The 6,299-nt window shown below is 41.3% G+C and overlaps 1 long non-coding RNA gene across 2 annotated transcripts; it reads left to right on the top strand.

The window, feature by feature from the left end:
• The first annotated feature begins 913 nt into the window (after positions 1–913).
• LOC134436238 (uncharacterized) lies at positions 914–5,336 on the top strand. 2 transcript variants are annotated; one of them, XR_010032173.1, is made up of 2 exons: positions 914–1,971; positions 4,484–5,336. It is a non-coding gene; the product is annotated as an uncharacterized LOC134436238 (long non-coding RNA). The 2 variants fall into 2 exon arrangements; XR_010032174.1 differs by having other exon boundaries at positions 2,708–5,336.
• Positions 5,337–6,299: the final 963 nt, after the last annotated feature.

The following is a 6,299-nucleotide window of genomic DNA, read 5'->3' as shown; positions in this document are numbered from 1 at the left end:
TTTCGAAAACTCCTGTTGTATCGTACCTATGCTTCCTAATGGAAATGTGAACCACTAGATCGACTTGTATGGACCCACACACCACGGCCAAAGCGTTCAAAAGGGTTTTAATGCACGCTAGGAGCTTTAAAACAGGTCAATTACGTGCCCGAAGGGTCAGGTTTTAACCGAAAACAGCGCAATTGAACAACTTTGCGCAGCAGGCATGAAAATTTCTCGCGGTTTTGCCTTTCATCCCTTTCCCTCGGTCCACCCAAGATGGGATATTAATCCAAACTGGCCGGAATTCTCCTTTAAAATAGACTTAAAATAGAATATACTAATAGTATATTTAACAATACCACACTTAAGCACATTACTTTAAAAATACAAATGTATTTACAATACATTTAAATACAATACACTAATAGTGTATTTTTTAATAAAACACTTTAGCACATTACTTCTAAAATACAAATGTACTTAAAATAGACTTTAAATAGAATATACTAATAGTATATTTAACAATACCACACTTTAGCACATTACTTTAAAAATACAAATGTATTTACAATACATTTAAATACAATACACTAATAGCAGAGAGGAAAGAAGAAGAGAGCGGAAACAGCTGCCTCTATGGCGTCACCGCGCCGCCATTTTGATTTTGTTAGATATGGACGTTCCATGTAAATAACACAATGTTCAGACTCATACATGAGTGAGGAATGAAACCGTGTGTTGTTTTCTCTGTCGACCACATTTTCATCAAATTCACTTATTTCGCATTGTATTCATTTGATACGGGATTAATAGTTGATTTCTACGTTTTATTAAAAAAAAAACCCGTGATGACTGGAAACGGCAACTCTACAAAAAAGTTCCTTTTTGGGAACTTCTAGACGCAACGCTGACTCTTCCTGAAAAGGCAAGTGGCTTAATGTTTTTGTATTGCATAAATATGACAAGTAACTATCCACTTAGCAGTAAGTTCGTCATTATCTTTATATTCGTCATCAAATGGATTTAATATTATGGTTGTATTCATGGATCTTTCTGGACAGTGGGTGATGTGTGTCGGCCGTTAACGTTAGCATATCTCCATGGACAGCTAAGTGTCTATGATGTTAAATTATTAGGCCTATGTTGAGTATAACTATTTTATTCGTAAGTATAAAATGGAAGTTAACACATCTCCTCCCAGTCGTTGTTTGGAATTTTAGCCTTAGTCTCCCGGCCAGTTTCATAAATTTTCATCAGCCAGCGAACATTTTGTCCGATGGGCATGTGTAATTTCTAGAAGTGCTAGTTCTTCAGAAAAAGGATACGTGCCTAAGTACACTAAACCAACGTTAGTTCTGCTGCTGTGTTGTTCCGGTTTTTATTCCAAACTTCCATTTTCACTCCTAATGTTCACCCTGACGTGAACAGGAAATGTGCATGATATCATTTGACTGTTGTAGGCCCCTAGAGTACTTCTAGGTGTTTTCATGACCGATGTCAGTTAACTTTTTGGGAGCCAACGCATGTGAGGCGAAACGTGTTTTTTACCTGACTTGGGAGTCAAATGTTTTGAATGTCTACTATACATTGATTAAGGCATTTTCACGCACGAGCAGGAAACAATGATACATTACTAATACTTAATTCAAGTCAGTGGCAGGAAATGATAAACCATAACCAGCAACGCATTAATTACAGCAATGCATTACTTTTTCTGCAACTCAGAGAATACCTTAAGTTTGGCAGTTTTTTAGCAACTCAGTCAACATTGCATGTAAGCTTAACACAATAATGCATATTTTTTCTTTTTTGTGTCACTCCTCACCACATATGGCAGATTTAGTGTGAAGAGCCACCTGTACAAGATTCCTGGGACAGCAGAACATGCACCTCACGCACTACCCTGGCACCCTGGCTGAACAACCCGCAGCACATCATCTCCAGCTGAGAGGGGGACTCATACATTCATTTGAAATCAGCTCTACTGAGGTGAAATGATCAAGAGTCAAAAGCATGCTGAAGAGATAAACTTGATGATGGCTATGTTTATTTAATTAGCATTGTTTATATAGATTACACATTCCTTACACAAAAAAAAATAATTAAAAAATTAGTTGTCGGAGCAAGATAACATGCACTGCTCCACCTGGGTGTCTTCAGCAGTATGCACAGCCCGTCGTTCATTGCAACCTGAAGCTACTGTAGGCCAGGGGTCCCCAAACTTTTTTTTAAATCTGGGGGCCACATTATTGTTCCTGACTGTGATCAGGGGCTGGAATCAATACCAATCATGTAAAAAAGGTGTGTGTGTGTGTGGGTGGGGGGGGGGGGGGGGGGGGGGTCAAAATTCCGATGTCAATTTCATTAATTTTCTTGATTTCTTTGTTTTCATGGCTTTGGCGTTCTGATTGCCCACCTTCAGTTGAAATTTTATCCTCATCAATAAGTATGTATTAACAAGGAACTCTTTGCAGGACAGACAGCTGGCGGAACATATAACAGCATCCAAATTCACACTCTGATATACTGCAGATTTTAAGAGTGCCAGGACATGTTTCCCTTTAGAAATGTGGGGGTATTGGCATCTAAAAATGTGTTCAATTTGCTCTGTTGTACGCTGTAATACAACACTTGGTGGGAATAACCCATCCCTGAACTGCTTATATCTGAAAAAGGTGTATTTCTCCTTGAGTGTATCTCTGTCCTCCTCGTTTGCCTCCCACAGCGTAACACAACTCTTGCAATCAAATTTGGCAGAGGCTCTGAAGGCCACATAGCCAGCAAGGTACACTGACACATTGCCCTCAATGACGTCCAGCCCCTTCATGAACTCTGTGTTGTCCAGTCCAGGGAATGTGGGTTCCTCATCAGTAGACTGTACGTGAGGCATGGTCAGTGCGGTGCATGGATGGGGAGTTGCCATCTGCGATGACTCAGTGCAGCTCTACAAAATCATTGCAAATGATTACAGACTTACAGTATACTAATCATGTGTGACACTTTTGTTTTTGAAAGGGTGTTTCGTGTACCTCGTGAGGCATGGTCAGTGCGGTGCATGGATGGGGAGTTGCCATCTGCGATGACTCAGTGCAGCTCTACAAAATCATTGCAAATGATTACAGACTTACAGTATACTAATCATGTGTGACACTTTTGTTTTTGAAAGGGTGTTTCGTGTACCTCGTGAGGCATGGTCAGTGCGGTGCATGGATGGGGAGTTGCCATCTGCGATGACTCAGTGCAGCTCTACAAAATCATTGCAAATGATTACAGACTTACAGTATACTAATCATGTGTGACACTTTTGTTTTTGAAAGGGTGTTTCGTGTACCTCGTGAGGCATGGTCAGTGCGGTGCATGGATGGGGAGTTGCCATCTGCGATGACTCAGTGCAGCTCTACAAAATCATTGCAAAAGATTACAGACTTACAGTATACTAATCATGTGTGACACTTTTGTTTTTGAAAGGGTGTTTCGTCTACCTCAAACAAATGGGACAATTGCAGCAATAGGTGTATTTCCTCCGGTTCGCAATTTGTATTTCTCCCAAATGTCATTAGATAGTCTAGCACGGCCTGCCTGTAGTCTAATCGGAATTGCTGAGGGTCTGGATTGTCCCTGTGCCCGCCCTTCGCTCTGATCACCCCAAAGAAGTGTTCCAGGCAGTCCTGGTTGAGGTGCCTCGTAAATAGAAACTGAAATCCTTTCTCTGTGAATGCAAATGACAAACAGTACATTGGCCAACAGCAGAAAACATGCAGTGGTGGACAAAGCTCATTAGCATTAGCAAAGCTCAATTTGAATAATTATGCCTTATTGCTGCTACCTTTCAATTCAGCCCAGATTTCCTTGATTGCTCTTAGGTTATGCCTCCAACCATTTAGGCAATTCAAGCTGTTGCCACTGGCACATCTGACAGATGCCAGCCAGTTAATACTCTCATTGATAAAATCAATATGTGTCTCTCTGAAGGCATCCTTTTGTGGTGTGCTGCTGGACAATGTGCTACTGTTAAAGCAGTCAAACATCTGGTTAAAGTGGGCTACAAAATCTGCCGTCGTTTTTGCCCCCTCTCTTAGCTTCCCCATGTCTGCCATGGTGAGCAGTGCAGCCGCAACAGAATGACTAAGAACCTGTAATAAAAAAATAAAAAAAATCCCATTTTCAGGACCATAGATAAAGATTGTAAATTGAATGTTATACGCCTGCATGACAGTTTTCACTTGTGGCTTACCTGAGTGGCGAGAGGCACACTCATTGTTGAAAAGGCAGTGAGGGACAGATGCCGTTGGGTTAACTTGGGTGCCATTCGGTGTTGTCTTTGTGAATCAATTTTAAACATTTCAGTGATGTCTCCCCATTCTGCCAATTTGTCCCCTATGTAAAATCCATATTTTCGCAAATTGTTTCTGATGTTTTTCATTAAATGGGGGGGGTCGAATAAAAAATGAATCTTCTGGCTTTTGACAAAGAAGTACGGTTTTTCTTCTGTTATACCCAGGTTTCTACAGGCTGCCAGGTTGTTGCTGCCTTGGTCCATTACCAGCACCATGGGAGTGAAGCCAGTGTCAAGCACCTTTTCCACCGCCTCCATGATTTTGGTTTTTTAAGACCCCATGCTTCATGGTCCCAGATGACAAGAAGTACCCTATGGGTTGTTTCCATTTCCCAGTTAGACTACGGATCATGAAAACCCCTGCATGGTTGGCTGGTCTTCCCCCTTCGTCATACCCTTCTACTTCATCTTTCGAGATGTTATAATTTAGGCTACATTTCAATGTAATTTCATCAAATGTGATGGCAACGTGCCTATCTCGCTCTTCCATATGCTGCACTTGATGTTTAAGTGCATACAGCACAGGTTCATGCCATCCCGGCCCGATGTCTACTCTCTGCAAGATATTTGAAAGGGTCCTGGCTGTAGGGAGCTTGAAAATTCTCCTCATGGTTCGGTAGGCTTTTGGCCCTGTACCCTTAACCTGTAACGCCCAACTTTTCATGAAGTTGCTCCACCGAATGGCCCTTGGTTTTTTTTTGGCATTATCAATTTGCTCGTTGACAAATTGTGCGGCTTGTTTTGGCAATACTTTGGAAATTTCCCTCTTTAATGTTTGTTTGCTGATAGATGGTGTCTTTTTCTTTAGCCTTGACAGCTTTGATTTGTAGCAGCCAATTTTTCTTTTCAGTTTTTCCACTGTGTTGTCATTGCTGACACTGGCCAGTACATCAGTGCCTAAAAAGAAATGTGACAACTGTAACAACAGACTTATGCACAGACTACTACCTATGCAGTGTTCAACACTCAGAATGTATCTGTTACCACCATTTGCCATTAAATCACTTACTATCCAGGATCTCTGAGTCTGTTGTCTCAATTTCAAGTGCGACCCGTTTTCGGGGTGGTGGACGAACTGTGTCTTGAGATTTAGGGGGGTTGGGACAGTCTACTAGCCAGGGTACGGCCATTGGCAGTAGGCCAGATTTCCTGCAGAATGCAAAGTATTGTAATGTTTATATTTCTACAAACACACTGTAAGCCCAGTTATGAATTGTCTGAGTAAAAAATGTTGAAGGTGTAATCAAAACTTTAGTGTTGCACAAATGAACATATATTGACTTTTTTGTACAATGAACAAAGGCTTTGCCACTCAGATGAACAGACTGCGATGAAGACTGGGAAAGACTCAAATTTATTTTGTCTTTACTGAATTGGGGGGGGGGGGGGGGGGGGGGGTGGGGGGGGGGGGGGGGGGGGGGGGGGGGGTAAATCGAAGGAGGTAATAAAGATGCTAAAGCACAAGTGAAATCCAGGAGGATTTACAATATTATGTGAACTCCAGGCAAATGTGAGGACAAACACAAGGACAAGGGCACCAAAGCACTTTGAGTCAACTAGATATAGTATGTATAAATACATTTGAGATATGATTTGGTTTGAAGACACATGTAGGATGGTAATGGCAATCAACAGAAAACATGACACCAGGATAAGGTGACTCCGCAAATACGAAGACATCCCATGGAAAAAGTCTAGAACTTTTCAAACATATATGGGTTGAAATTAAAAAATAAAAGAGGTCATCAAACAATGACAATAGTTCAATGCACAGTCAACATCAATGAAAGGCAAGGGGTCTGACAATGTAAATAAGCTTACAGTTCTGGAAGGATCTCAACTGTTGCAACAGAATGAGTCCATGAAAGTCCAAAAGATGGAGGCATACACAGTGATATAAAATACAGAGTGCAGCAATATACAAATTGTTGAGTGCATGGCAAAGTTCTTAAAGGTTGAGGGGGATGGCCTCTTGTTAGTG

Source organism: Engraulis encrasicolus, chromosome 20 (genome assembly GCF_034702125.1).
Source record: "Engraulis encrasicolus isolate BLACKSEA-1 chromosome 20, IST_EnEncr_1.0, whole genome shotgun sequence".
NCBI lineage: Eukaryota > Metazoa > Chordata > Actinopteri > Clupeiformes > Engraulidae > Engraulis > Engraulis encrasicolus.
Note: the sequence above shows the minus strand (reverse complement) of the source record. Positions and strands in the feature narration are given on the sequence as shown.